The 13,470-nt window shown below is 39.3% G+C and overlaps 1 pseudogene; it reads right to left on the reverse strand.

The window, feature by feature from the left end:
* Positions 1–10,064: 10,064 nt before the first annotated feature.
* LOC134370556 (poly(rC)-binding protein 2-like) lies at positions 10,065–11,105 on the reverse strand (annotated as a pseudogene).
* Between the last annotated feature and the right edge of the window lie 2,365 nt (positions 11,106–13,470).

Consider the following 13,470-nt stretch of genomic DNA (forward strand, 5'->3'; position numbering starts at 1 on the left):
TAGAGCCAAGTCTCCACTTCCTTTAATTCATTTTCATAAAAGCATCACATAATTAGGAGAAGACTGTGTAGCAGTGCTATCTATGGACCAAGCATTTTGTGCTAGGTAGAACACAGTACTTTTGCACCTTCTGTAGATTTAGGGTAGTTGAAAGTGAATATCTATTATTTAGATAATTCGAGAAATCTGAATGAGGTCTGTAGATTAGATAACAGTATTATATTAATGTTAATTTCCTTGTTTTAAAAACTGTGATTGGTCAAGGGTTCGGATCCCCTTACTGGCCAGCCATTGAAGAAAAAAAAAATTGGGGTTATACAAGAGTACTTCAAAAAGCTCAAGGAAAGACATATCATCTTTTAATTCTACTTTTCCATGAACTTTTTGAAGCACCCTTGTGTAAAAGAATGTCCTTGTATTTGGGAATTAAACACTGAAGTATTTAGGGGTAATAAAGTAGTGTGTCTGCAACTTACTCTTAAATGTTTTAAGGAAATATGTGTGGAGAGAGACTAAGAAAGAGAGACATGGTTATAAGGTGATAACAGAGAGATGGAAAGAAATGCACAGATTAAAGATGTATTTCAGTGGTAAAGTCAAAAGATTGATGATTTAAATATGTAGGATAAAGAAAAAAAGAATGATGGGAAGCTCACAGATATTTGGCTGGGTGATAATGGTGTCATTAATTGAGATAGGAAAGACTGGGGTAGTGCATGTTTGGGGGAGAGTGGTGGCAAAATAAGGTGCTAAGAATTCTGTTTTGTCCATACTATGCTTAAAGTGCCAGTGTTGAAATTAAGTGGAGATATCAAGTAAGCAGTTGGATATAAAAGTCTAGGATATTAGGAAAAGGTCAGCAGTGGAATTACAGATTTGAAATTAATGCTGATATTATTAAACATGCTTTTGATTTTTAAAAAACAGGAATTCAACTGTACAATAGAAATACCTGGTGTTTTCCTGATTTCAAAAGGGGCAGCAAATAAAATGAACTATCACTGTGCTATACGTAGCTTTTACTATAGCTAGAACAGCTCCATGAGATCTTTTCAAATCCCTTTAATTGTATTGTGGACTTCCATGAGATCTGGAAGATGAAGATGACCACTGGTTCTTCTATAATCTGTTTTTAGTATACTGTTCGTGGGAGTCATTGGTAAAAGAATGGAGAACAGATGAATAGGGAGAAATCTGATAATTCTCAAAACAGGTGTAAATCATTGAAATAGCATATACATGATTTAACAGAAATAGAATCAGAATTCCAAAATACATACCCTCTGAATTTCATCATAATACAAATCTAGAAATTCCTGCAAAGAGGAACGTGATATAGCCTTGCCATTGACATACCCCTTTGAACAATCTGAAATAGAGCAGCATTATATTGAATTCCATGCTGTAGCAGATGGTACTATAGCAAAGCCCTGGTGTTATTACTGAAATTATAACTTACATTTACGTATAGCACTTTGCAATTTATAAAGTCCTTTTACCAATATTATTTCATTTTCTTCTTCCCTCAGCCTTACAAGGTAAATAAGATACATATTATCATCTATATTTGACAGATGAGGAAAAATGACGGCCTCTGAAAAATGAAGTGGCTTATCTAAATTAACATGGCTATTTTAAGTGACAAGACTATGCTTAGAAGCCAGGTTTTTGACTGCTGGCCTGGTTCTCTTTCAGTGATACCATAAAGCCTCTTTCATTCTTCCCACACTGTTAAGTAGTTACTAATAGTTTCCCCAATTTTGTAAGGTACATGTGAGATAACTTAGAGTGAAATGAATGGCTTGACATCGTGAAATTACATCAGAAAGAACTAACATTAGAATTTATGTTTCCTGAGTTGCTATTTTTAACTAATCCATTAAACATTCGCTGATGATTCAGCTAGAGATATTTACCATTGTTTCTTCTAGTATAGTAATTATGTAAATACCTTGAGCTAAAACCTATGGGGAAAAAAATGCCTGGTATAAATTCTCTTAAGAATGCTTATAATTCAATTCGTCACTACTTTTACAATATAAGTTTTCAAAGAGATAACGGTTATATTAGCAACATACATGTTTCCTTTTTCAGAAGGAAGTTTAAAAATTACAAAATTGCTGCAGCAGATGTGGTTATTACCACCCCCACCTCCCAGAAAGAGGAAGTTTAAAGAAAAACTAAATATACAAATAATGTTAAAATAGATGTTAGAACTCATGAGTAGACTCATTGTGGCAGTCACACATGGGAAATCTTAGATTTTACATTTTGGAGACATGTTATGTACAAAGCCCCTATTCATTGAATTGGCATTATATGGGCATATGATAAATGATTTATTTTGTTTATTTTAAAAGAGGTGTAAGTGTAGTTTAAGAATACCCTAGAGAACAGCAAGTTGAAGTGTTTCTCCTCTAGGTATCATGTTTCTCTTCTAACATCTTTTTTTTTTTTTTGTAAAATAAAAGAGATTATCCATTCTTGCATTCAAATAGTAGCTTTTGAACACAAGCTCCAGAATTAGAATTCAATATGGAAATATATCAGCTAATAGCAATTAATTTTGGCCCAAGGCATATAGTTATGGTTTCAATTGACTTGTTACTTGCCCTTAGAAAGTCACTGCTATACTAAAAACATACACAGTGGCTCACAACTATTACATATAGTTGAAGACTGAAAAGATTCATACTCTTCTATACCTGCATTCAACCAAACCAGAATTATTCTAAAACAATATAATCCATGATGTGGAAGATCAGTAGTGTATATAATCCAAAATAGTACATAATCTCCAAAGAGGAATTTAGGTCATGCATTTTAGTAAGACATGAATATTTCACATCCTGAGATTTTATAACTCCTAAAATAGATTAAGCTTTATTATGAATACTGAAGATCTAACCAGACAAGAGCTAGGTTTTATATTCTAGTTCCTAACTACAATATTTTCAAACCAAAAATTATAAAAAATAATCTGAAATAGTCTGAAATCAGTCCTGCTCTAGATAATACATGAAGCCTGGACAACCCATTTCTAGCTTCTACCCCAGTTACTGCCCCTATACCCCCGATCCTCTTCCAAAGACAGAAGCTCTTGATTTTCTACCTGGCCCCAATCTTTGGAAACCGTACTGCCTTCTCTGAGGTAGGACAGTCGAAAAGTTTTTGTTATGCTTTTCTGTATTTTCTAAATTTCCTATAATAAACAATTTAAAAATCAGTTTTTAAGAAGCAATAAAAATATTAAGAGATTTAAGGATCACTAGTTCACATGCAGGTGATTCAGTAATAAGTGATACCTGATAATACTAATGTCATGCCATTTGTATCCTTGTTCTGATTCCCAGTAATGATTACTGGCCTCATAACTGAGGCCTTCCTGATTAGGAATTCTGTCTTGTTTCTTCTACTGCCACGGACGACTTGGAGCCCTTCACTAAGCCCTGCCTCCTGCCACTCTCATCCATGGAAGTGGGACCCTGTTAAATGCTGCCTTACTTCCCTCATAATGTACACGATAGCAACACTCACTCTCAGGTCACCCTTGGGACCCCGGATCTAAGCTTTCTGATGATTTACCACTTACCTAGCTCACCACTATTACCTGTTGCTATATTCCCTAGAGACCAAGTTCTGTAAGTCTGGGGGATATCATAAGCTCATGTCTATATGGCAGATTTAGCCCATTAACATATTTGCTTTGGCATACTCAATGTTTGAAATGTTTAAATTTGAATGTCTTTGGGCCAGACATACATTCACTGGTTTGCCACAATCTCCAGCACTCCCTACTGTATTATAAGTCCCACTTTATTAATTTGCTTATCTACCTGGGATTTGAAGTCTTTTGAGTTAGACTCTTTGGGAGAGAGCTCCTCCATACTGTGCCAACAGAGCTCATCATCTCAGCTGAGTTCTACTTACCCAGGACCTCAGCAGAATGTCTAATTCTGAGTCTCAATTTCTCCTGATCTTTCTGGCTCCATTGACATCAGCAAGCCCATTGTGTGAAATGACACCACCATCTCAGATGCTCAGAAAGAGAAGTGGGAGCAGAGGCAAATGGTGGATATTTGGATGCTCCTTCAGAATTACTGACTTGTTTACTACGTCCCTCCAAATTATAGCTGCATTTTCTTCTCTGAAGAAATCTGAAAAGAAGGAACTCACCAGAAGAGGGAAGCAAAGAACAGTCCATATTTACATGAAGATGCAAATCTAATGATTACCAATGTGAGCGTTAACTGCGCTTTTTGACTGAGTTTGAAACAACTATCACAAGGATGAATATTCATTGTCCAGCCTCCCCACATGTAGTAGGTCAGTTGGCCCTCCAGAAAGTGCACCCATCTTAATGTCCACATCCGCTAAGCATTCATTCCTATATGCCCTACAACATGTTAAGAATTTTTGGAGTTTGGGAAAGCATGTCATATCAGCTTGGAGAAGATTTGGAAGGGAAAAGAGTCCAGTTAGGTGGAGCAAAGAAGGAAGAGTCAGAATATGATAAGAAGCAAACAAGTATGAAAGCAAGTAAGGAGGAAGGGAGAAAGGGCGGAGGGGAGGCAGGGAAGCAGAAGGGCAAATCAACAATTTATTGAGCATGTACTAGGTACCAAGTGTGTACTTGATCCTTTAATAGACATTATCTCATGTAATACTCACAACCTCTCTTAAGTTCAGAGAGGTTAAGGACTTACTCAAGGTCAAAGGGACACAAAGCAACAAAGTTGGAATATAAAGCCAAATCTATGACTGAAAAGTCCATGCCCTTTTCATGACACCATGACTCTCTCCAAGGTGATTCATTTTTATCTATGCAGCAAACGTTTACATAAGAGCTACCTAAATAGTTATTTGAATAGATAAATTTGACTTTCAAAACAATCCTGTGAGGTAAGTGTTGTGTTTTCCTTTTTCACAAATGAGGAAACCAAGGGTCAAAGAAGTGAAATATTACACTGCAAGCCAAGGGCTCCTGCAAACATCTGCAATATTACTTGCTGTAGGCCACAAGCAGAAGGGTCCCCCATTCTCTGGGCATCTTGCAAACAGGTAAGCTAGATAGGGCCAGGATGCAGCTGGATACATAACAGGACTGTGCTTCAAGAGACAGAACCACCCCGTTCTTCTCCCCTTTGTAGGACAAGATGAGAGTAGACTTAAAAGTAAGGGACAAAATCTTGGCTGGGGCACTAAATGGTCTGAGTTTAAGTACCATTCATCTGGAGACACTATTTGTTAGCTCCTGTGGGAAGTTGGTTTGGGACACAGCTCTTCCCACTAGAGAGAAAGGTAACCACTGGTGCAATGAGAAGTTGTTTCAGACACAGCCCCTTCCACTGGTGAGGGGAGAGGAGTCCCCAGCCCCAGCTAGTTCATCCAGATAACCTAGAGAGAACCTCCAGGATCATTTATTGGACAATCCATCTTTAATCATTCACCAAAAATAGTGACAGAGCCAGGACTTGAATCCAAGTTGGTTTGTTTTTTTCAATCTCAGAACCCAGGTAGAAGTTGGAAAGCTAGTTCTTGATGAATGAAGACAACAGCTGAGTCTAATAAATATAGCAAATTTGGGGTTGTTTCACATAACTTAGTTGGGATTTCAGTTCTTTAAATGGCAGGTAACAGTCAAACAGGTAAATGGTTCCATTAAAGGATCCATTCACAATACCCCAAATACAGCAAGGGGCTTGAGAAGGAAAATATCCCCAACTTGAAGGGAAAAAAATACCTCAAAACCTCAAAGACTGACAAAGGAATCATAGTCCCATTAATTACTGGCCAGCTGCAAAAAGAAAAAAAAGGAGGGGCTAGCCATTACCTCGGTTAGGATGTAGCCCTATAGCACCAAGGTCATGAGTTCGGATCCCCATACCAGCCAGCCACCAAAAAATAAATAAATAAATAATAAACAATTTTTTAAAATATGGGAATTATCAAAACCTTTTTAATTAAATTCATTGTTTGAACTAAAGTACAACTTTATAAATAACTGTACTTGCTGTTCTTCACCAAAAAAGACTTTTTATGTAGAAAACTTCTTTATAAACTAATGCAAAAGATCAAGGAGCATTTCTACTCTAAGAGGCTTGTATCTCTCTCACTAATTAGTGATGCTATTTTTGTTTGTAAAATGAAGTCAACTATATGTAGGGAGTCGTAGTGTGAATACTTTTGTGAATAAGTACCTTATAATTTTTTTAAAGCTCCAATTAATTTTTAAACCATAATTCTTTTGGGGGGGTGGAGGGGCTAGCCAATATGAGGATCCAAACCCTTGACCTTGGTGTTACAACACCGTACTCTAACCAACTAAGCTAACTGGCCACCCCAGAATTCATTTTTTTAATATAGATATTTATTCTTGGTTTGCCGATTTTTCTATTATATTTGCATTTTGTCTGTGTAGTAGATTTAGAGCAAAGATTTACAATTTCCTTTATTCTTTAAAAGTCTCGTTGAGAGATGTTTTGTTTTATCATGTGAAGAACTATTTTTTGTTAAACTGTTACTAATATGAGATCACTCCTGTTCTTATTCCTTTCTAGCCTAAAAGTGAATCAAAGATGACAGACAAAAAATAAGAGTTTTTAATCAAAAATTGTTTTCACAAACACTTTGTTTGGTGAAATTATATTACCTCCTTTTTACCTGAGGTCAAAATCGGGCTTCAGTATTCATTTATTCCTACATTAGATCCTTGGAGGCATGGATCTGTGGATCAAATGACACATTGCTAATTCTTATGACTCACAAAGGCCATTTAAAGACAGAACATTCACCCTATAAATAGATTTATTTTTTTCTCTCCCTTCTGCTTTTATTTCGTTCCTGTTTCCTTCCCTTTTTTCTTTCTTCCTTTAGCTATGCACTCTATAATTTAATTCATAAATAAAACTAATATTGGAAAGTTCTATTTCATGATAAAATGGAAGAATTGAGTGTTAAAATATGAGAAAGTAAAATTTTTCTTGCTGAGTTTGTACTATATTTTACTTTCTACATATAGCCTACATATAGTTTCCATGTACAGGTTTGAGGCATAATATTACATTAACAATAGAAAATTGGTACTGAGGCTGATGAGGGGAGGGAGAAAAAAATTAGTACTGAGAAGTGGGCTATTGCTGTAACAAATAGCTGAAAATGTGAAAGTGGTTTGGAACTAGTTAATGGGTAGAAGCTTGGAAAATTTGGAGTAGGAGGCTAGAAAAAGCCTAGATTGCCATAAATGGAGTGATAAGGGCAATTCTGGTGAGGGCTCAGAAGAAGAAAATAGCTATAGAAAAAGAACGGGCTTTCTTAGAGATTAATTAAATGGTCATGATCAGAATGTTGGTAGACATATGGACACTAGTGGCCATTCTGATGAGGTCTCAGATGGAACTAAGAAACAAGGTATTGAAAACTAGAGTAAAGGCCATCCTTGCTAAGAACTTGGTGGAATTGTGTCCATGCCCTAAGACTTTGTGAAAGGCAGAACTTAAGAACTATGAACTAGGATATCTGCCAAAAGAAATAGTGAAGCAGCAAAGTGTTCAAGGCACTGCATGGTTTCTTTTGGTCATTTACAGTAAAATGAAAGAAGAGAGAAATGATTTAAAGTTAGAACTTATAGTTAAAATTAAAGCAGAACAGAAAGATTTGGAAAACTCTCAGCCCAGCCTTGTATAAAATAAAATAAATACATTTTTCAAAAAGCATGTCAGGAGAGAATAGGAAAGGTGTAGCCAAGTAAATGTTTGCTAAAGAGATTAACATGAATAGAAGGAAGCCAGGTACTATTTATCAAAAAAATGGGAAAATAACCCCAAAGGTATTTCAGAGGTTTTCAGTGCAAGCTAGGACCTTGAAGGCAAGGTTTCCAGATAGGTGCCCATGAGACCACAGCATTAGTGAATTAGCCCTGCACCTCAGGACTCTGCTCCCAAAATTCTGGCACAGTGCCCCTTAGATGCCCCAGCCATGGCTCAATGGGCCCAAGTGTGGTTCATCCTATTGCTCTGGAAAGTACAAGCAATAAGCCTTGGCAGCATTCATGTGGTACTAATTCTGCAGGTGCACAGAATGCAAGAACTATGGGCCCATGAAGCCTCCAACTAGATTTCAAAGGATGTATCAGACAGCCTGGAGGACCCAGGCAGAAACCTGCTGCATGGATGGAGCTGACACAGGGAGTCCCCACTAGGGACTAGTGGAGCCACAGGGATGGGGCTACTACCAAGACTACAAAAGTATAGAGCTACCGGCATGCATGTCTAGCCTGGCAAAGATGCAGTCACAATACTCTAACCTGTGATAGCTGCAGCATGGACTGAATTCAGCAAAGCCATAGGGGCAAGGCTGCCTGAGGCCTTGGGGGCCCAACCCTTGCCCCATTGTACTCAGGATGTGGGACATGGAGTCAAAGGAGATTATTCTCCAGATTTAAGACCTTATGATTTTCCCATTGGCTTTTGGATCTGCTTGGGTGAAGTTACCCCTTTCTTCTTGACTATTTCTCCTTTTTGAAATGGGAATGTTGGGCCAGCCTATGGCTCACTTGGGAGAGTGTGGTGCTGACAACACCAAGTCAAAGGTTAAGATCCTCTTACCGGTCATCTTTTTTTAAAAAAAGAAATGGGAATGTCTATCCTATGCCTGTTCCACTGTTTAATTTTGGAAGTACATAACTTTTTAATTTCACAATCTCACAGCTGGACAGGAATTTGCCTCATGATGTGAAGTAATTTTGGCCAATGAGCTATGACAGTAAGCCTAATGGGGGCATCCAACAGAAGTTTCTCTTAGCTGATAAAAAATAGATCCATAGGGGCTGGCCAGTTAGCTCACTTGGTTAGAGCATGGTGCTAACAACAACAAGGTCAAGGTTTTGGACCCTCGTACTGGCCAGCTACCTCCGACCACCCAAAAAATAGATCCATAGAAGAAAATGGCTTCTCTTCTTCATCTTGATGATGTATTATCTTATTTAATCTTGAATTCATAAGGGGACAAGCCTCAGAGCAAGAACCAATGTGTCAAAGATGAAAGAGTGAAAAATAGAAAAAGCCTAACCCCTTAATGATACCACTGAAATGAATATGTTTTACATTCCCACAAGTTATAGGCTGGGTCACACAGTTAGGGGTTTTGTTTTGGTTTGGTTTCCCATATTCCATGTAATGTGGTGAACACTATGTAATGCCCTACATGCCTTCTTTCTAACATGTGAAAAACATTTGAAAAATAAATTCAAAGTTAAACAGTTTACAAAATGACTGAGAGAACCCTGTGCCCTTTTCTTTGTTTTTGCACTGTGTAGTTATTTAGGACATAGTCCTATCTCAAGATTATTCAACTCCTCAAACAAAAAAATGTTAAGGCTGACTGCTTCTTTACTAAAGGAAAAACAGCAAAGAATGAGATAAGATGCTAGCTTAAAATGTTACATTATTTGAACTACATGCTTAAATATTTCATTTAATGTCCATCCAATGAAGAATTATTATAGCAGCAGAAATTTTTTTTTTCCAACTAGAATAAAGGCCTCTATTCAAAATCCAAGCAGAGTTCTTTGAGGAATAAAAGGTACAAAAATAACAGCAAGACAACAGGAATAAAACCCACATGAATCACTGTGGCATCCAGTTTCTATTACAAAAAAAAAAAAAAGCTACAGTCCATCTTTCAATTTTTAAAAAATTCCTGACATTACAGAACTAAACTGAAATGTGTTACTATTAATATTCCTCTTATATTTTTTGTATTAGTATTAATATCCCACCTTTTCATTTCCATGACAAACAGAAAAACTCATGAGCCAAAAATAAAATAAAATAAAAACAGGGAGAAGCTTATAAAACTAAATATGTATCTCAGTATTACCGGCTGAACAGAGAAAGGAATTAAAATGCTTTATTTCAAAAATCATGAGTGGATGATAAAGTGTGTAGAAAGTGAAAATTTACAAACTATTTAAACCTGGAATTGCTGACTGTTCAGAAACTACATAGATGGATCATGGGTGGTGGGGAACAGCAGAAAGCAATTATGGATGAATAGGCATTGTTCTATCTGCTCCTCATGCCACCCATCTCTGAAGACAGCCTGACATTGACTAGATATTGAGCCGGGCTAGCGCTGGCAGCAGATCCAGTGATGGTAACCTGCGTATCATCAGATCCTTATACTGCGTTTGCAATTTTGATCTGCGCTCTGGACATCTGACGGATCTCATTGCTTTTGGCATCTTGGTGCCCGATTATGCAGTCAATCAAATCATTTGGAATGGTGAGTTCATGAGAAATAGTCTGAGCAGATGCATCCAAACCTACCCAATAGCCTTTCACCTTTGGAGAGAGCTGGATTCAATGCCTTGTGTCACAGAAAAAATGAGACTTTTTCATTGCCAACTTTTGCCGCTTGGTCAACTCTAGAGGTGGTCCCTCCAGGTCAGGGTTGAGGCACATGGACTGGGTGGTGAAAGCGCGCACTGTCACTGCCTGTGCTGTACCTGTCCTGACCACCTACAAAGATAACCAGAGAACTGAACAGCTTGGGCCAGGTGGAATGGTCACGCGGTTTGGGCGGGACTCCAACATGACCACGCAGATCTGTTTGACACACTCGATGACGGATTGCAGAATGTCAGCAGTAGTGATGGCCCACTCAGTTGAATTGAGAAGCATATCTCATGTCACCTGCACCTGAGCCCCAGTACTCTCTCGTATTTCCTTATCTTGCAACCACCTTTTCCAGTGAGAGACCCACAGGAACCACCAGCCTCAGGGTGACCAAGGGTCTCCTGGCAGCTGTGCTATGGGTCATAGAGCTGTTAATGTCCTCTTCCAGTTTGTCAAAGATCATAGCAAAGGCTTTGAATATGGTATTAGTGGCTCCAGCTAAAGTGGTAATTCTCTCAGGATAATTACCTTCTGAGATGTTGATAGTGCACCACTCTCCTCAGGCGCCTTCTTAACTGATTCTTTTTTTCTGATGATACTGCCAACTTCCTTTCCACATATAAGTAGCTGGATGGTAACAGTGACATTTAATCCACCTTCAATCACACCGGTGTCCATGCTGAGCAGTGTTCTGGGGAGCTGAACTTTGAGTGGTCAAGGCTTTGGTCACCAGCGGGGGTGAAAGTTAAAAACTGTAGGCACAAGAAGACTGAGGGGAAAAGGAAAGTGGGCAGGAAGGTGAGGGGGGGCCCTTCACGGGCAGGCAGAGGAGGTAGGGGAGGTGGAGGAGGAGGAGGAAGGGGAAAAGATACCCCAGGGCAGGTGGAGGGTGGCAGAGGACAGGTGGGCGGAAAAGGGCACAGACTGGGGCTGCTCCGGCTGCTGCCTGTCACAGCAGCAGAATTTGACTTAGTATAAAATAAAATCAGTGTTGTGAACACTGTGGGTAAAGAGTCAAGAGAAAAGCATTGCTAGTCCCTTGAGGAGATGATATAATTCACACTACTACTTGTATAGAAGAATCGTATTTTTCCCTATTCAAAATTGAATCATAGACAGAGATAAAAAGATACAGCTTCAGAAACTGTAGAATGCCTAAGATATGCATGAATCTTCTCATTTACTTACTCATTTTTTCCCCCACGGGTACATGGGGAGTTTTTATTTTGTAATGAGGAGAGTGAAGGGTGTATTTCATGTGGGAGGGAGCAGGGGAGAATAAAGGTGACTGATGGTGTCTCTTCCCCAGTTGGCCCAGTTTCTTTTTTTAAGTTCCTTTATTTATTAACATTATGTTTTTACATTCTCAAATGTTGTTGCAGAGCAGTTGGGGAGGGGGAGAGGAGAAGCAGAAAGGAAATAGGGTGGGAGAAGGAGGAAGGAGGGTGGCAGGGTTGAGGAACTGCACCCCCCTCATTCCTGCAGGGGAACCTGGGCCACTTCCTCTTGCAGTCTAATGGTCATTGCTGTGCTGGTTGTGGATGTTGGGGGGCGTGGCTGAGGCCCCCAGCTCTCGCTGCTCCCTGGCTTGGGAGCCCAGCTGGCTTCCTGTCCTTCTAGGTTTTTAAGTGTTCTTTGGTGGTGTTAGACCTTTACTAGTTAATATCAAACTTTGATCTGTGGCTATTTTGGTTTTTTCATTCAGTACTGTGTTGGATTATTTGCTGCTCTCACCACTTAAACTCTGCACTGAAACTAATCTGTTGTCTGTTGCTCACATCTAAAATGGAGGAACTTCCTGTGGGGACCAGCACTTGAGCCCTGTAGTTGAGCTAAATTGCTGCTTTGCTGCTGATTTTCTGGGAAGGTTTTTTCATGCAGTTCAGGTTTTGGTTGTTGACCTTTTATGTACTTCCAGGCATTGTGAGATCTGCTACACCTGGGTTGTATAGGAACTTTTGTCTGGGCCTGAGACTTTTCAGAAAACTGCACCCCCTGCAGATCTGTATTCCTGACCAGACTCCACTGAGTAGTTCTGCACTGATTGGGGAGCAGATCAGTTGCCCTTGCTGTACCCCAGCGTTCTCCCAGTGGGCCCATTTCCCCCACCACCCCCACTCCAAACACTTCCCATGGGGCGGGCTATGTACCGGTCCCTTGCAATGACTCACTGGCCTCTCAGTGGCTCCTTTTTTTAGTTGTTGTGGCTCCTCAGTCCTATGTGGGTCCACAGGAAACTTGTTAGTGGTCTTGCTGGCCTGAGGGCCACCAAGGCTCTCTTCTCCCCTGCCACATCCAAGCAATTCCATCCAAAGGGCACAGCAGAGGCCTTTGCCAGCTCCTTTTCCGTGTGCTCACCAGCTCCAGCTTGGAAGGGGCCAGGGCCTGAAATGGCAGGAGCAGTCCTTTCTTTCTCTCATCGTGGCTTCTCCTGCCTTCGTGCATTCTGTAGGTCTCTCCTCCTCTTTGCCTGAGCTCTAGCGGACACAATTTGGCTATTGTTGCCTTTTAATAGTTATAAATTGGTTGATTTGGGGCTGGCCTGCCAAGGGTTGCGATCCCCTTACCGGTCAAACCCAGTGACGCTGGGAACTGTCTTCCACCATCTTGACCAGAAGCTCTCACTCATTTAAATAAAAGAAACTAAATATGAATTTTAAATTCATTGACTTTTCCTCTTATATGATATGGGAAGCTTTAAGTTTAAAAGATATGATACAGGAATCTTTTAAGCTTAAAAGATTTAAACTTTTTTTATAAATGACTACCATAGCCTATTTTTCAATAGGACAAATGTTATAGGAAATGAGTATACAAAATAAGAAACAGAAAGTGGGAGTGCTTAACAATGGCTTTAATTTTGCTCCTTCCTTTCACACAAACAAAAACGCCTGCAAAGAGCTTCAAATACTATGCATGTGCTGCTGATTCCCAAATTTATAGCTCCTGAAAAAGTCTTTTGCCTGCCTCCCCACCTGCTCCTATTTATTCTTCAGATCTCAGACTAAATGTCAATTCCCAGAGAATCTTTTTCCTGAGATGCAACACTAAGTCAGTTCTAAGAAAGGGGTTT

This window comes from Cynocephalus volans, chromosome 2 (assembly GCF_027409185.1).
Source record: "Cynocephalus volans isolate mCynVol1 chromosome 2, mCynVol1.pri, whole genome shotgun sequence".
Classification (NCBI taxonomy): Eukaryota; Metazoa; Chordata; class Mammalia; order Dermoptera; family Cynocephalidae; genus Cynocephalus; species Cynocephalus volans.